At 46.7% G+C, this 18,709-nt stretch overlaps 1 protein-coding gene across 3 annotated transcripts in view; it reads right to left on the reverse strand.

Annotated features, from left to right (window-relative positions):
* Positions 1-4,063: 4,063 nt before the first annotated feature.
* The window catches only part of SLC13A1 (solute carrier family 13 member 1), a 105,589-nt gene continuing 90,943 nt past the window's right edge, over positions 4,064-18,709 (reverse strand). Inside the window, exons 16-17 of one of the 3 annotated variants that reach the window (XR_005983623.1) lie at positions 13,490-13,800; positions 11,148-12,346 (exon numbers count right to left, since the gene is read on the reverse strand). The gene's annotated coding sequence lies outside the window, so the exon portion shown is untranslated. Of the gene's footprint in view, positions 4,167-11,147; positions 12,347-12,960; positions 13,801-18,709 lie in introns of those variants that run through there. The other 2 variants (XM_041728254.1, XM_041728253.1) reach the window with 2 other exon arrangements.

The following is an 18,709-nucleotide window of genomic DNA, read 5'->3' on the forward strand; positions in this document are numbered from 1 at the left end:
AGCTTCAAGGTAACAGGTTTATTTACTCGGTCTTTCGTCTCCCTGAACGTCAGCAAGGTGAGAGCTCTCACAGGGATGCAGTATTTCGAGGTGCCAGTGAGACCGGGGCGCCGCTCGTGGAGTCCATCTCCGAGTCTGGGGAGATGCAACGGAAGGAATAATAAGGTAGCGCAAGGTAACAACAGCTGTGATGGAAGCGTGCGGGCGGAGCAGGTGAGCGAGGTGGGCCGAGACACCCAAGGCGTTCACGGCCCGTCCTTTCCTCCAGCTCCTCCTCCGCGCGTGTCCACGCGTGTCCACGGGGAGCAGGGCGGGGAGGCCCCGGCGCCCAGGGCTTCCCTTCCCGCTGCTCCTGGAGCGGGGCCGGGCCGTGGCGGGCGGGGTGGGCCGCAGGCCGCCGGCAGCATCAGCCAAGGAAACGCACCTGCGAGAGGTGAGCCCCTTCCAGCTCCTCTCTGCTCCCAGACAATAGCGCGGTTAGAGACCCACGGAGGGTCACGCACAGAAAATCGTTCCTCGAGCCCCGTGGGGACAGGGGTTCCAGGGCCGAGGGCGGGCCTGGGCTGTCGCTCAGAAGCAGCTCACGGCCTTCCAGGCGCTGGCTTGAGCCCGACCCCAGATGCGGTCAGTGTTATTTATGTGACGTCTTCCGGCTTCCCGGCACCTAGAGAACGTAAAGTATATTCCAGAAGCAGGTGGTGAACAAGCTTCTCCACTTCCAAACAAAAACAAACCAGAAGTGCCCGGGCTGGGAGCTGGGGAGGGTTGGGGGGAGGAACGAGAATCAAAGTCCTTGACTCTTGGTGGGAAAGGTCACCCTGTGACCGTGGAAGTGGGCACGAACCAGCTGTCCCATCACCGCCCGTCGTTAAACACAGGAAAAGTGTCTAAGGCTTTGTCTCCCGCGCCGAGCACGAAGCGACAATTACGCGGACAGTAGTTGCTGCTCCTCGGGTCACTTGGGCCGTAGCGTAACTTGATGGCACTTGAAAATCAGTTTTGTGTTTTGATCACAATAGTCAGAGCACACCGGGAAGCGTCCTGACACCGCATGGTCTTCAGCTATTGGGTGGAGACGCGACTCCCGAGGAGGCCACCGGGGCCGCCCCTCCTCGTGCTGCTAGAATAAGGCGTTTCCCACCCGATTTCATTCCGTGGAGGACGTCTGGTGAGGGACGCTGTAGGTCGGCCGTGAGCCGAGCGCGCCCGCCCCGGCCCCGGACAGCCTGCCCCCTGGCGCGCTCCGGGCCCCCTCTTCTCGGAGCACCTGCTCGAGGAGGCATCACGTTGCTCCTCTGGCCTCGAGGCCGAAGCCCTGGGGTGGCCCCGGCGGTGCTGCGGGCACCTGCGTGTCCGGGAGCAGGAGGTGGCCGCCTTGGGCCGGGCCGCGGCTTCTGTCGGGGCAGCTCCCGAGGACCCAGAGGGCCACGGCCACTGACTCGGGAGGGCTGGACCAGGCCCGGGGCTCCCCCGCCTCGTGTCCCTGCTGCGCCCTTTGCCCGTTGTGAGCGCCCTGCATGGACCCTCCTCCTCTCGTGTGACATGACTGGTGGGGTGGCCGCGCCAACGTGGGGACACAGGCCCAGGCCCCTCCATTACCCAGTGTGACCACAGGGGCCTTGGCAGAGGCAAGGACGGGCCTGGACGAGGGAGGAGCTTATCTGCTGCAGTGACAGGTCTCTACCCTTCGTCCACTCGATCTGAACGAAAACCACAGAAGAAAGCCCCCGGGGCATTCCCGGGGTGGGGACTCTCCACCGCCGCAGCTTTACCGCCCCTGGCGCTACGGATTCATCGTGTTGGGGATGTCGCCGGCTGGAGCAGGGGGTGTCGACAGCCTGGGTTGCCCACCCGGGTCCCTGCGCACCTGGAGGGGAGAGGCCGGGACTCACGGAGCCCCCAAGGCCAGGCCGCAGCCACAGCGAGGGACGCCGCCAGCCCCGGGGCTCTCTGTCCCCGAGCCAGCCGCCCCGGCCTGGGGGTCGTGCCCTTACACCTGCCGGGGGACAGCGGGCGGCCGTCCGTGATGAACGAGCTCCAGGGGATCCTTCAGAACTAAGGGGTTAGGGAGACGCTAAATACAGCATGACTGAAGCTGCTTTTTCTTGAGCTCTTGGTCTCACTGCTTGTCTCACAAACCGTCCCAGCAGGTATGACCCAAGCTGTGAAGACGGGGGCCGCGGAGGCCGTGGAGGTGCGAGGCACCGGCGTGGGGCGAGCCGCGGGGCTGACAGCAGTGCGGGGGAAAGCAGACGGCACAGGGGCCCTCGCCCTCCTCACCTGGCTAGGCTGGGCTCTGACACGGTTCCGCGCGGGACACGTCAGACGGCTCTGGGACGTAGCTAGCAGGCGGCCTGCAGCCCTGGGGCCCCCGTGAGTGGCCCAGTTAGAGGCCAGCCTCCTGCTGGTGAAGCCCCTCTGCTGTGAGCCGGTCCGGGCAGCGAGACACGACAGGCTGCTGCTTGGGACAAAATCCAACTCTGATGCCCGAGGAAAAGGGTTTTCTCTGAATCAATAGCAAGTCAGGCCCAGACCGTGGCCGACTTCCTTCCGAGGAGCTCCAGCCGTCGGGGGGATGGTCCGGGCGCCTGCAGCTCCCGGCCGCTCACAGGCTCTCTTTAAAGAGCTGCTCGGGCACTGGGGGGGGCACTTGCTGGGATGAGCACTGGGTGCTATTCTGTATGTTGGCAAACTGAACACCAATAAAAAATAAATATATTTTTTAAAAAAGAAAAAAAATAAAGGACAATGCTTTTACATTAAAAATAAATAAATAAATAAAGCAGGAAAACAAACAAACAAAAAAATTAAAATAAAGAGCTGCTCGGAAGCACTTGCTTCGTCTTTGGGAGGGTCCTCGGACCCCCGAGCCTGACCTCACGCGGACTCTGCCTGACGCCTGCACTGCTTGCAGCTCCGAGGCCTCACGCCACTTCAGGGTCTCGGAGCAAGTTCCTCCCCGGAGGCCCATGGACTGGGCACCTTCCTGCCGGGCCGCCCCCCAGAGGCGAGGGTGGAAGGTCGGGGCGCGCAGGCAGCTCCTGCGGGGTCTCTGTCAACCTCCTTCTGAATCACCGTTTCCACAAGGCCAGGCTTTAGCTTCCTGGTGCAGAAGCCCAGCCCCAGCGCGTGTTTCCAGGGAAGGGGGAGCACGGAGCTTCCTCTGCTCGGGTTGCTCCCGAGGGAAGTCTCCAGCTGCCGAGGAGCCCACTAAGCGCTCACAGAAGCCCTAAGAACCCCACATTGTCAACCCGTCGGGATTTAGATTCCCACCTAAATAAGCCCGGGTGGCTCAGTGCTTGAGCGTCTGCCTTTGGCTCAGGGTGTGATCCTGGAGACCCGGGATCGAGTCTCATATCGGGCTCCCTGCACGGAGCCTGTCTCTGCCTTTCTCTCTGTGTCTCTCATGAATAAATAAATAAAATCTTAAAAAATAAATAAATAAATAAGCATTAGAGAAAATGTCTTCAAAACACTGATTGATGATGCTCTACGTTCTCGAACTCTCGGTCATTTAGAAAATATTTTCACAAAAAAAAAAAAAAAAAAGAAAGGAAATATTTTCACAAGCATTATCTCAGTCTATGGATCTCGTGATTACCACCCACCCCTCCATTCTTATATTTATTAATCAATAATTTTGAGTCATTTTAAACCACCAGATAGACCTGTATGAGCTACATAGTAACAAATTTATTTCTGAATTGAGGAAATTGAAGGTGAGGTTGATTAAATGACTAGCTCAGCATCACAAGAGAGTAAATCAGGGGGTGCACAGAGTCAGGCAAATCCAGTACCGTCCTCATGACTTTCAGAGTTGAAAAGCAGTTTACTCGAGCAGAGCAGATGACTAAGACCAGTGACTATTGCTGCTGAGATAAGTTTGAGCTTTAAGTATTTTTCTTCTTCTTCTTCTTCTTCTTCTTCTTCTTCTTCTTCTTCTTCTTCTTCTTCTCTCTCTCTCCTCCTCCTCCTCCTCCTCCTCCTCCTCCTCCTCCTCCTCCTCCTCCTCCTCCTTCTTCTTCTTCTTCTTCTTCTTCTTCTTCTTCTTCTTCTTCTTCTTCTTCTTCTTCTTCTTCTTCTTCTCTTTTCCTGATCCACGTAGGTGGGAAGTCGAGCTCAGGAACCAGAAAAACATTCATTGTGATATCTATGTTCCGTCATTTCTAGAAGGAGAAGAAGTAGAAGAGAGAGTCTATCAATCTCCAGCTCCTGATGATAGAGATTAACGATGATGGTACATTAATGGGTCTAAAATTACATAAACACTCTTCTTTGATTTGTACGTGCCTGGAATGTTAGCCTTAGATGACACTTGTGCTGATATTTGTGAAATGTGTTTCTCTGAGAAGCTCACGACGTTAAAAAACTAGCCATCTTCCTAAGTTTTATGTCACCGTGGTAAGGAAGCCGTGGTACCTGAGATGAGTTGGACGATGTCAGAAAAACTGTGAGACATAAACTGATTCAAATACATTTGAATTTAGTCAGAGTATCAGTTAACATGGTGGTGCTAATTTTAGAACTTTATTAATTCTTGATTATATTGAGTTAATTCTGGGTTCACCTTATTATCCCTTTAGAGACTGTGACCATGTTCCAGAAGGGAATAGTCACAATCAACTTTTCTCCTAGTATTTCTGTAGGGCCCGCAGGAAGCACGGCACGGGTATTGGTCAGGACAAACGAGGCCACGCCCGGGCAACCTACTAGCCGTGAATTCCAGCGGTTAAAGACCATAAAGGTTTATTTCTGCGTCAGGGCCAGGTAGAGGCGGGCTCTGCTCCACAGAATCACTCGAGGATCCTGGTTAAGGGAGGCGCGGACAACTCAGCGTCAGGTCTCAGGGTTTGCTGTAGGAGGCGTAGAGAGCCTGAGGACCGCCTCGACCTGGAAGCGACCCGGTCATTTCCATTCACATTCCTTTAGCCAAGACCAGTCCCACTGGCCTGCCTAATTGCAAGAACTCCTAGGAAATCCAGTTTCCCTTATGTTCAAGGGCAGGAGAACTGCATGTACAGTATTTGTCTCAGCAAGTCTGCGATCCTCATAGCACGTTGATGGGATCTGAGAGTAGAGAAGATGAAAAGGTGTGTAAACCAGTTGTCTAAATAAAAGAAAATACAGCTGGCTACTGGATACCGTGTATAATTCCTTTTATTCAAAGTATATGTCTGGCTACTTGATACCGTGTATAATTCCTTTTATTCAAAGTATATGTCTCTCAAGCCATCTTCCTTCATATTGTTGATCATAATAAAGAATTTTTTAAAAGGATTTCATGACATACTGTATTACTCAGAGTTTTGTAGAGAAACAGAACCAATAGGGTGTGTGTATTTGTGTGTGTGCGGAAAGATACCTATTTTAAGGAATTGACTCATATGATTATTGAGGCTGGCAAATCTGAAACCTGCAGGGTGGGATGGCAGGCAGGAGATACAGGAAGAGCCAACGCCGCACTTCAAGGACACAGGCCATCTGCCGCAGAATAATTCCCTCTTGCTAGGAGGTCAGCCTACAGTTCTCAGGAATTCACCTGATGAGGCCCATCACCGTAAGGAGGGTAATCAACTTTATTCTAAATTCCTATTTTAAATGCTGATCTCACCCAAAACAATGATTATCACAGAATTATCCAGAATAATGTTTGACCACATACTGGGCACCGTGGCTCAACGTAGTTGACACATAAAGTCAATCATCACACACACGGAAGTATAATCCCACCAGCTGGGGGAGCAAGGAGGATGGACTTGCCCTCATGACCAGCGCCTTCAGCATGAAATACTCTTTTCTAGCCACTTACAGATTTATAATTCCCTAAGAATCACTGTGTTTAGTAATAATCCCTTAGAATTACTGAGGATCACTTTACTTTCAAATATTAAGCTTTACAAATCAAGTGTAAAACCTAACAGCATTGCTTATCCTCATTAGTTCAGTAAATTCCTTTTTTTTAAAGATATTTCTTCATTCATGATAGACATGAGAGAGAGAGAGAGAGAGAGAGAGAGAGAGGCAGAGACACAGGCAGAGGAAGAAGCAGGCCCCATGCAGGGAGCCCATACATGGGACTCGATCCCGGGACTCCAGGGTCACGCCCTGGTCCGAAGGCAGGTGCTAAACCGCTGGGCCATCCAGGGATCCCAGTTCAGTAAATTCCTTTACAGCATCTGCTCTTTTCAGATTCTTAATCACTAAACCATTACAATCTTTTATAAAAGCTTTCCTTAGATTTTTTTTCTTCAAGTATGAAAATATTTCTACCCACCCAGATCAAGTTTTTAAATGTGTATTAAAATCAGACTCCTTTTCTATGTTAAGAATTAGGTACTTACAGTTCAATAGCATGTTGAAAAGTAGGAAGTGTATTGTTGCCTGAAGAAAAGTCATCCAAACCACAGTGAGATCCCACCTCACACCAGTGAGAATGGGGAAAATTAACAAGGCAGGAAACCACAAATGTTGGAGAGGATGTGGAGAAAGGGGAACCCTCCTGCACTGCTGGTGGGAATGTGAACTGGTGCAGCCACTCTGGAAAACTGTGTGGAGGTTCCTCAAAGAGTTAAAAATAGACCTGCCCTATGACCCAGCAATTGCACTGCTGGGGATTTACCCCAAAGATACAGAGGCAGTGAAATGCTGGGACACCTGCACCCCGATGTTTCTAGCAGCAATGCCCACAACAGCCAAACTGTGGAAGGAGCCTCGGTGTCCATTGAAAGATGATGGATGGAGAAGCTGTGGTCTCTGTATACAGTGGGATATTCCTCAGCCATTAGAAACGACAAATACCCACCATTTGCTTCGATGTGGATGGACCTGGAGGGTATGATGCTGAGTGAAGTAAGTCAATCGGAGAAGGACAAACAGTATATGGTCTCAATCATTTGGGGAATATAAAAAATAGTGAAAGGGAATAAAGGGGAAAGGAGAAAAATGAGTGGGAAATATCAGAGAGGGAGACAGAACATGAGAGACTCCTAACTCTGGGAAACGAACAAGGGGTAGTGGAAGGGGAGGTGGGCGGGGGGTGGGGGTGACTGGGTGGCGGGCACTGAGGGGGGCACTTGGTGGGATGAGCACTGGCTGTTATTCTATACATTGGCAAATTGAACACTAATAAAAAATAAATTTATGAAAAAAAAAGAAAAGTCATCCAACGTTCATAAGCAGAAGAAAGGAAGAAACTATCAACTATCACATAATAGCCGAAACAGAGGACTTCATGGAACATGTTTTTCAATAGTTTTCCTTTTTTAAGGAGCACTGGTAAGGCACTTAATCTGTGTCTCTGAATTAACAAAGCCAGTGGAATCGTGGTGTCACCTATTTGTAGAGCACCGGGTGGGGATTAACACGATCTTGTTGGTAAATCGCTCGGAGAATCTCAGCTGAAGGCAGTGGGTGAGAAAGTGGTCAGCTAAGCACTGATTACAATACACTCACGTATGTGCAAATAAGTTCACACACTTCTGATGTACACTTGTGTGTAGGGTGTGTCATGACGGCTTCTACGTGTTCCTGTGTCGTCTGGAACAGGGTTCTCAACCTTCGCACTAGTGACATTTGGGTCAGACAATCTGTTGTGGGGGCTGCCCTGGGCACCCCTGGTCTCTACTCACTAGATGCCAGGGGCACCCCTCACTTCAGCTGTGACAACCAAAAAATGTCTCCGGACATCATCCAATGTCCCTTGGAGGGCAGAAATCACTTCTGGTCTAGAACCACTGACATAGAGACTAAGGTAGAACTAATGGTGGGAAGTTAAAATATGAGAAAATTCATAAATTAGGCTAAAAGGGAGCTTTTAAATTAAAAAGAGAATGGAACAGTTTTTATTCAAAGTGATAGCTCAAAGGAGACTTTTTTTTTTTTTAACTTGCTACTCTGGCCCCACAAATTTATACTGGAAGAAAAAAAGGACAAAAATAACGAAGATGATTTTGGATAAAATTGGCAGGAGAATTGCCCTTTTGATTAATTATTATATTAATTAAGGCAGAATTTTTTTTTCCGGGAGGGCAAAAACTAAGGTTTTATTTGCGTGAAGGAATGTGCAATTATACATGCAAATTTTGAAATGTCTAGTATGAAAATTAGGAATTTCAACACATTGAACTCTGCAAAGACATTTACATTTAAATATATATCCACTTACTAGTTAGGTAGTAAACAAAATTTTACATGTCTAAGCACAAATACTTTATATAAATATCCTAAATGTTGAAAAGATATGGGCACACATATGCAACCACTACATACCAACAAGTAATTAAACCATATATTCTGAATTCTTTTCCCCAAATACCTAAATGGTATTTTTATGGAATTTTTATGTTAAAAAACTCACTACTTAACAGTCAAGACCTTAAAAATAAACACTTTATGTATATTTGTTTGAACATTTAATGTTCATTTTAATAGCCTGAGTTCTTTTTTCTTTGTTTCTTTTTTCTTTATTTTTTTTTAATATCCCAAATTCTTAAGTAGTTATCTAGGGAATTGTTTTTTGAAATTTATTATTTTTTTAATAAATTTATTTTTTATTGGTGTTCAATTTGCCAACATATAGAATAACACCCAGTGCTCATCCCATCAAGTGCCTCCCTCAGTGCCCGTCACCCAGACACCCCCACTTCCCCTTCCACCACCCCTAGTTCATTTCCCAGAGTTAGGAGTCTCTCATGTTCTGTCTCCCTTTCTGATATTTCCCACTCATTTTTTCTAATGAAGGCAGAATGTTATTGAAACAGGACTAGACAAATGGTCCAATGGAACATGATAAAGAACCTAGAAATATACACAAACACAAGATGCCCCTTAACCTTTGTAGGGTCTCGGGCAAGAGTGCAAACGAAAGCCCATATGCCATTTAATCAAGCTAGCAAACAATGAAGCGAAATATGTCTTACCTTTTCATTTTGATATATGCACATTTATATGTATATATATTTGGAAGGCAAGATCTGAATTTATAATTCTTGGATTCCTGGAGTTCTGTCTCAGGATGTGGTGCTATGGAAGGAGCAGACCTCAGCTCCAGCTCCCGAGTCTCAGCCTAACCCTGTTCTCTTTTCATCCCCGAGGGTCTCATGCACACCTGTGTGTGGACGCCGGGACCGTGGCCTGCACATCCAGGCTCCTGCCGTGGACAGCACAGCCCCCATGCTTACTGCGGTGTGGTCTGCCCTTGGGGCTCCCTGCAGCCACACCAGTGCACCGTTGTCTGGGCATAAGATTCTGGGATCCCGGGTGTCTATCGCTGGCTAGGTCTAAAGCTGGGACACGGGCTCCGGGTGGGTAAGTCTCTTGTGTCGCCGTCTCCTCTCTGCATGAGAAGGGGTTTGGCTGGAGGGGAACAACAGCAGACCCCCTGAAGCACGGGGCCTAAGCTGGAGGCTCCCCCTTCTAGAAGTCTGTGGTGGCATCGCACAACCGTACATGGAAATATTTTATATGGCAGAGTCTTTCAAACTAGTGGGGTAAAATAGGGGCATTCAACAACCAGTTTTAGAATAGTTGGTCATTTATATAGAAAAAATTAAGTTGTATCCTGTCCTTATAGCAGCACAAAATAAATTCAAAGCTGTATCAAATACCAAAATATTAGAAGGAAAGCTTTAAAGCTTTTGCTTTTTCTTTTCTCCTTCTTTTTAATATAAGAAAATGCCCACAGTCCCAGAGAGAGTATCATGTGGAGCCACAGGGGAAAGTCAGACAGACACAACATAAAATCTATCACCACAGGTTCATAATTGATATCCTGGTGAGAAGTTTAAAAGAATATTTAGTTGCTCTGTAAACATTCACCAGAATACAGTTTAGGGCCTCAATTCAAAGATCTTAATTTGTTTTAATGAACAACAGTAACCGTGATGGGCACCCTGCTGAGGCAGGATTGCTGGTCTCCCCTCCCCCTCAGACTTAGTTCCTATGTCAGGCTAATAAGCTACACAAGCACCAAGAGGGTACGAAATGTTGTATTACTCACATAATGAAACTTTCTGGGGAGAGCAGGGCAGGCACCCAAGCAGATCAAAATACCTAGAGGCCCAGTCTAATCATGAGAAAAAAAAACATTAGAAAAACCCCAATAGAAATATCAGAAAGGGAGACCGAACATGAGAGACTCCTAACTCTGGGAAACGAACTAGGGGTGGTGGAAGGGGAGGGGACGGGGGGTGGGGGTGACTGGGTGACGGACACTGAAGGGGGCACCTGGTGGGATGAGCATTGGGTGTTATTCTGTATGTTGGCAAATTGAACATCAATAAAAAATAAATTTATATTAAAAAATAAAATAAAATAAAATAAATAAAATAAAATAAAATAGAAAAGAAAAACCCCAGTAGAGTGACATTCTACAAACTACCTGACCAGGACCTCTCAACATCGTCAAGATGGTTAAAACAAAGAGTGTCTGAGAAACTGTTGGGAGAGCCTAAGGAGATATGACACCTGAAGGTGGTCTTATCCTGGAGCAGAAAAAGGACATTAGGTAAAAGTAAGAAAACAGGATTAAAGAAAGTACTTTATTTAATAATAATATTCCAATATTGGTTCCTTAATTGCAATGCATCTTACCAATTAAGATATCAATAATAGGGGAAATTGGGTGCAAGACATAAATATTATCTGTCTTTGCAACTTTCTGTAAATCTAAAATTATCTGAAAAAAATCTTATTTAAAATTTATATTAAAACTTTATTTTTTAAAAAATAGAACCAATAGGTCAACGAAAGAGATGAAAATGCTAGCACGGGGATTATCCTAAGGGAGTTTGGCACGGGAGAAGACAGTCTTGCCAATCGCCTGGGAAAATATTAGACTTCTCAACTTATATTACCAGGGCAATAGGTTTATTCATACTGAAAGCTTAAGCATAGGTGCTTATTCTCAGTGTTTACCAAAATACATTTTAAATGGATTAAAAACAAATGTGAAAAGCAAAACAAATATTTTAAAAGAAACTGTAGAAAATAACTTTCTAACTGGAGAAGGGAAGGCTCTTCTTAAATAAGATACGTATAGAATAAAAAAGAAAGGAGACATTAGTTTGATAAAAACTTAATGAGGATTAAAAGCTAATTTGATGAGGGTTTAAACCTAAAAACTTCTATTAAAAAAAAAACAAAATAAACAAAGGCAAAGACGGTCGTTTATCAGGACAATTGGACGCAGCTTCAAGTGTCAAAGGATTACAAACAAGAAGGTACAAGGAGATGGTAGTTTGACGAACAGAAGCCCAACAGCTCAACAGAAACATAAATGGGAAAACATGAAGAAGCAATTCAGAGAAGAAATTAAAAATATTCTCATTATCAATCAGGGAAATGCAGACTTAAATCATCAAATACTGATTATCTGTTCACCAAGTGGGCCGAGATTATAGGAAAGTTGCAAATATCAACTGTTGGGGGGAAAAAATGAGGGTAAGTGAAAATGGTCGGTCATCCCGGTGGGAGCGGAGTGTGGCTACTGTCAGGGGTCACCCGGCTGCCGGGGGCTCTAACTCCCTAGCACCGTGGGCACGGGCACTGCCGGCGCCCGCAGGTGCCCCAGCGCAGGTGCCCCCAGCAGTGCCGTGTGGGCTCCTCGTGCACAGACGTTCTCTGCCGCGGTTGGGAACTCAGGGAACAGGCATGTCATGGTGTGTCGTATTATGAATATATATTAAGGGAAACACATATACGGACGAAGCACAAACATAAACAAGACAAAATTTAGAGTGAGACTCTCATTCCAGGTTGACCTCCCACTATCACATCCTTGAATCTGCTGGGATCGCATCCCCCCAGTGGTGTGTGGCGGAGGGCGGTGGAGACAGGGCCTGGGGCTGGGCGTCAGCCCCCCGGGGGTCCCAGTATCGGGGACGGTGTCGCTGCGCAAGGCTGGTGGCTGTGCTGTCGCCACCGCGGCTCCGAAAGCCTCAGGCCACTTGGTCACGGCCACGTCACCCGTTCCCGAACCCTGCACTATCCGTGTCACTTCTGCTCAGAGAAAATGGGTACTTTTCTTTTCTTTTCTTTTCTTTTCTTTTCTTTTCTTTTCTTTTCTTTTCTTTTTTAAGATTTATTTATTTATTCATAGAGACACACACAGAGAGAGAGAGAGAGGCAGAGACCCAGGCAGAGGGAGAAGCAGGCTCCATGCAGGGAGCCCAACGCAGGACTCGATCCCGGAACCCTGGGGTCATGCCCTGGGCCCCAGGGAGGTGGTGCTAAACTTCTGAGCCCCCCAGAGATCCCCAGAAAAAAGGATTCTATTTGCTTTTGTCCACATAGGATCTTAGACCTCGTGTCGCTAGGACAGCCTCCCTGCTCCCCGCCATCACGTCTCCTGCAGATTAGGAGCAAGACAGGTGTCACTCCGGGTCTCGGCAACAGGTGCTGGTGTCTGCCCCAGGTCCCCATGACCCCAGGTCCCCTCCCCAGGGATGCTCTGGCCCCGCACCCCCAGGCTCCTTCCCCAGGGATGCTCTGGCCCCGCACCCCCCAGGGCCTCTGAAGCTGGAGGCCACGCTTGGGGCTCCTGGGGGGCTGCTCGGGGCGCTGCTGCCAGGTCGGCGGGTGGGGGGGGGGCGACCACAGGCAGCGAGCAGCACCCCGGGATGGGCGGCATCCAGGCCCAGGAGGGCCACTGTCTGCGCGTCTGTCCCGCCTGAGTCCGGGGGCCTCCCTCCTGGGCCCCCCTGGCTTTGCAGCGCCCAGACCCGTGGCCAGCAGATGGGGCAGGCCTGGCGCAGCCTCAGCAGATGGCCGTGGAGGGGGGGCTCAGTGCCAGGAAGACACAGGTCAGGTGCTCCCCGCGGCGGCTGGGGGGCCGTGCAGGTACTGCCCCTCATCTATGTGAACCCCGCCGAACACCGCCGGATAAGCGTGCAAAGGCAGTGAGTGAGGCTTTAGAAAATAGCACCAAACGAATGAATAAGGGAAAAAATAGCAACAACAAAATCCTGTGAGGATCATTTAGAATCTTCTATTGTCACCGGCGAGATTTTAGGTGTGTAATTCCAAATAATGAATTCTGTCCGGCTGCCTTTGCGTGTTTTTGCACAGGCACGTGGGTGCTGGCTGGCGCCCTGCTGACCCACCCTGCCTGGCGGCGCCGGCTGCACCCTAACGGGAAGGGCAGGAGGGAAATGCTGAGGACGCGTCCCCCACTGATCCTGCTGCCGCTGAATCGGAGTTAAACTAATTTTCCACCTTTAACAAAGCGGTGAGGTGACAGGGAATGGGCCCAGTGTAGGAAGCCCAAAGTGCCCTTAGGGCTGCCACCCCGAGTGGCGAGTGGGAGCCCGAGAGCCGTGGGGCCAGGCCTGTGCCCAGGAGGATGCTGGCCCTGTCATGGGAGCCAGGCCCAGGCCAGCCCCGAGTGCCCGCTGTCCCCCGCTACTGGAGAAGGGGTGGGGAGCGGCCCTGGCCCCCAAGTCCTCAGGGCCAGTGCCCGACACCGGGGATGTCTGGGGCCTGGGACACACACCAGGAGCAGCCGGGGCTCCACTGCTCTTCTCTGTGTGCAGCCAGTGTTCTTCGGGCAGCGCCTGGGCCCGGTCGCGAAAGGGTGACGGCCTAACCTGACTAGGAGCAGAGATCCAAGTCAGGAAAGCGGTGACACAGGCTGCATCCGACAGGAACGGGGGAGACAGCAGCTTCTCCCACGGTGCACAAGTGACAGGAGCAGGACGGATTACAGTGAATCGCTGGGCATCGTGTGGAATCCACGGGCGCGGCAGCTCGCGGAACAGGTGCTTGTTCTGACCACGACGTCGACAACATAAAATCCGCGGGGACCTATGAGGAGAAGACTGGAATCTTATGAAAGCACACACAGCAGGATCTCAACAGCCGTAGCACAGGGGAAAGTGCACAGGGCATACGAGCACAAATCACTCGGTAGCCACACGCTGACAGCACCGAGATGCTACTGGAAGCAACTTATGGAACATTCGTAACAAACACACCAGCATGACTTACAATTCACGCCGTATGATCATTTATTAGAGATGTTTTTAAAACGTGTAACGCTTGAGGTTATTTTGAACTATCTTTATATTATTAGCTACTAATTTTATTACATCGTGGTCACAGAACATTGTCTCAAGTTGATTTGTTGTGATGTATTGAGAGGTTTTGTGAAATAGTTCATGATCAACCAATTTGTAAAAAAAAATATAATGGAGAGATGGGCACAGTTACAGATATAATAGACAAAATAATAGGATCATATTGAAAACTTTATTCTGATAATACTGAAAACTGAGGTGAAAGTCATTCATAATAAAGTTTTTTAAAGTCCGAATTGATTTATTATATCAAGGCAGAATCAAATCTATTTACCCCCAAGAGTCTAGTTGGGCAGAGGGTTGGAGAGATGGACAGATCCATGATAAAGCAAGTACAGTAAAATGTTAGTGGTACAATCTAGGTAGTAGGTACGGGGACCTTCACTTAAACTCATTTGACTTTGCTATATGAGAACTTTCACAGTAAAATTTTGTGGGAAAATTCTAGATACTTATGTAGTCAATTTCTCTCGACTCTTGGAAGAAAGATAGTCTATAGCAAACAGAAATGACTTCAGGGAGTAGAAAAAGTGGGAAAGATATTTAACTCACATGATGAGTATCATAACTTTGATAAGGAAATTGGACAAAGACAAAGAAAGAAAAATTATAAACTAATATGATAGATGAGATTGCTGCAAAACATAAGAAAATAGCTTTATGCCATTGGGGCACAAGGATGGGTTTCCTAAATGAGTGCATAGAGTATATCCATAAGGGCAAAAAGGGCAGAAACCACAAAATGCTAAAGAAAACAACTCATAAGTTTTACTACATTAAAATTAACAAATTGGTTCAAAGATAATCCATCATGAAAAACAACAACAACAACCTGCCAACCAGCATGAAGACTGTTATTTAAAATATAAATTAAAAAAAGAATTACTACGAATCAATAAAAAGAAATAGCAGAACATTAAGGAAACCCAATTTATAGACACGTCAAAGAACATGAAATTATGAGGGCTGGCTAATAAATATATGGAAAAATGGTCAACCTCAGAACATATTAGAAAAATGTTAAAGCAATATCAAGACAGAATTCCTATGAGAATGGCGAGAATTGAAATATCTAACAACAAACGTTGAAAAGGATGTGGGCAAGTGAGAACTCCTGTACGTCGCTGCCGGGAGGATAGATGCGTACGGTCACTCCCGAAAGCCGGCTCGGTGATGCCTAGTAAAACCGGAGGTGTCCGTACTCTGGAACTGAGCAATTTCAATGGTACCGATCTTCTCTGGAGAAATTCATACGTGCGCACAACGAGCCATGGGCAAGAATATTACAAGGGAAAAAAATAGTGTCCACAACTAGAGGAGTTGATAAGATTGTCTTTTAACATAAGATCTAATGCTATACAGAAATTAAAATGAATAAACTAGGTCTATCAATACAGTTATTATAATAGTTATCTGTTAATATCTAATAATACACATTGATACAGTTCCTAAGAAAAATATATTGTAAAAATGCACTGATAGAATGAGAAAAGTTATATAAAACTTAAAAAAAACCCACTCTCAACATAGCACTATAAATTGCTTATGGATACACACAGATGTTGAGGACGTATGGCATCGTGGATGGATGGCAGTGAGGCCAGTGATTACCTCTAGTGGAAATAATGAGTTTTGGGGGGGCTTTAGATTTTATTTGGAATATTTATTTCTTTTTGGAAAATATACATGGAAGGAGCATCATACATTGTTATTAATTTTAAAGATCTGCATGGTGGATTCATGGGATAGTGGGTGTACTGGTATTGTTACTAATATTTTCTGTGCTTTTCTATATATTTGAAGTCTTTCATAGTAAAAATAAAAAAATAGATAAAAACAATTGATTAACATGGAATATGTTTCAAAGACAATGATGAGATGAACACTGGGTGTTATGCTATATGTTGGCAAATTGAACTCCAATTAAAAAAAAAAAAGACAATGATAGTCATTCTTTAGATAAAATATTGAGTCAAGCCAGTAGGATACCAAACACCTGAACTAAATGAAAGTGTGTCATTCCCCCTCCATCTGTCCTCCCCACCTCAACTCACCCCCACTGCCCACCCGGTTGTAACAAGACTTGCTTTTCCTGAGTGATATCTTGTGATTATTTTATAGGATTTTATTACAGAGCATTCTAAGAAACAGCTCAGGAGCTTCACTATTATATTAATGTCATGAAGGCTGGGATCCTCTTTAGCACCAAGGTAAAAAGACACCTGACTCTGTGCGACATTATCTTAAATGCACTGTAATGCATTTAGCTTCAACTGATATTCCTGTATTTATTTTCCCTATACTCTTTCTTCCTCTATTTTTAAAAAATTATCTTAGATTGCAATATCTATAATCCAATCACAATCCTTTTTGGAAGGAAGTCCAGGGTAAAAGTTTAAAAATAAACAGAGTAAAAGAAATTATCAAGAGGATTCAACAGGAGTTGATTTTCTGACCCTACTCTTGTATAAGAGCTGCGATCCATATAGGCAAAAACGTATTTTATAAGGAATAATAAAATAGTGAGGACGATTTTAAAGTGCTTCCTAAAAACTAAATACAAGCACTATATCTTGTACTGTCAATAGTATGACATTTTACAGGGGCGAGTGGCAGAGACAAAGGGAGAAGCAGACTCCCGCCTGAGCAGGCAGCCTAACTCAGGGCTCGATCCCAGGACCCTGAGATCACGATCTGAGCGGAAGGCAGACACTTTATGACTGAGCCACCCAGGCACCCCAGACCTTGGGATTTCCTACTCTCAAACCAGGTTCTTAACTCATATATATATATATATATATATATATATATATATATATATGAATAAACTAGGTCTATTAATACAGTTATATATATATATATACATATATATATATATGAATAAACTAGGTCTATTAATACAGTTATATATATATATATATATACATATATATATATATATATATATATTTTTTTTTTTTTTTTTACTTTCCTAATCTTAAATTAGACAACGGTACTCTGGCAAATAATCTAAATCCAAGGCATCTCGATAGTGTTTGTTTGTTTATTTTAAGGATTTATTTATTTATTTTAGAGAGAGAGGGGGCGCATGAGGGCTTGCACGTGGGCAAGAGTGGGGCGGAGGGAATCTTCCAGCAGGCTCCTCACTGAGTGCAGAGCCCTTCTCATGACCCTGAGGTCACGGCCTGAGCAGAAACCAAGTCGGTGACGGAACCAATTGAGCCCAGGTGCCCTGGATGATACTTAAATATTATACAAACATGGTCCTACCTTATCTTGTACTTCCCCACCTCAGGCTTTCATATTCCACTCACTCGTTCAAAACAACTTGGTCACACCTTCCTTAAAATCAGCTGGTCAACGAGCTCTTCATATCAAAGATCTTTGAGCACCCACATTTACACAAAAAATGAGAATGTGGACTAAGTGATCTTTTCCGGATGATCATTGTTTATTCTGATTTTTTTTCCCCTAAGAGTGACAGAAATATTTATTACAATGATATGTTCTCACAAAGAATTCCTAGAACCGATTGCAAGGTCTTGCTTGAAAATAACGCTTTGCACAACAGGCTGAATCAGCCCCCAACTAATTCTAGCCTCTGAACGGGAGTGGCTGTGCGTGTGTGTGAGTGTGTGTGTGTGAGTGTGTGTGTAGGGGACGTGGCTGATTTCCCAACTCTTCCTGGAATGTTCGCATGTAACGCTGATAGGAATTAAGAACAACACTGGGGAAACAGAGAGCAGCTCTTGTTATATTTTTTTCTGAGGGAATTAAAAAAGGGGATAGAAAATGTCAACAAGAAAATTTTGGAAAGTCTAATTCACAAGCTGACATTTTCCCACAAGCAGGAGTCAGAGGATGAGCCGATGGTTGCGCTGATGGTTCAGCTCCTGCTGCTTCACCTCGCACGTGGCACGTCCCTGGACTCCGCTGAGAACGAACAATGCGAAGGTTCGTGGAAAACAAGAGGTCACGGGGGAATGCGTCTTCCAACTCACACAGACATTCTGTGGGCTTGAAGGAAAGGTGTCAGCCCCCAGATAGGAAGAATGAGAACAGACGGGTCGTGAAGGATGACACTGGGAAGGGAAGAGGAGGCCCAGAGCTGCTCCCTCCAGGGTCACTGGGTCACTGCGGTGCCTGCGCAGCCCAGGCATCTGCACCTCTGGGTGCCCCACTGCCCCGGCACCTTGCAGCGCAGCCTCGGGCCCCACACCCCTGCTCACCGCGATCTCCCGTTGGCGGTGGGGGGACTCAGAGCCATGTCAGCAGCAGGTGTTTACAGGGACTCCCACTAATCTCCTAGCGCCTCGGGAAGTGCGACCCCACGACCCTGAGAGGCGCCTGGGCCTTTCCACTGGGCGGCCACGGACACTCAGGGGCTTAGGCCCTACAAGGCCCCAGCTCGGTGCAAAGCAGTTGTTCTTTTTCAGTGCTGAGTGATGTTCCCTGGCACGAGTGTGTGGCTCTGCTCCACCGGACGTGTCTGAGGGTCAGCAAGGCTGTTTCCAAGGTCTGACCTTCACTCCTATATAGGTTTTTGTAAGAACATACATTCTCGTTTCCCCAGAATAAATGTCCACAATTGCAATTTTTGGGTCATATGGCAGTATTGTGTCCAATTTTTTGTTAAG

The sequence above is a fragment of the Vulpes lagopus genome, chromosome 13, assembly GCF_018345385.1.
Source record: "Vulpes lagopus strain Blue_001 chromosome 13, ASM1834538v1, whole genome shotgun sequence".
Lineage (NCBI taxonomy): Eukaryota > Metazoa > Chordata > Mammalia > Carnivora > Canidae > Vulpes > Vulpes lagopus.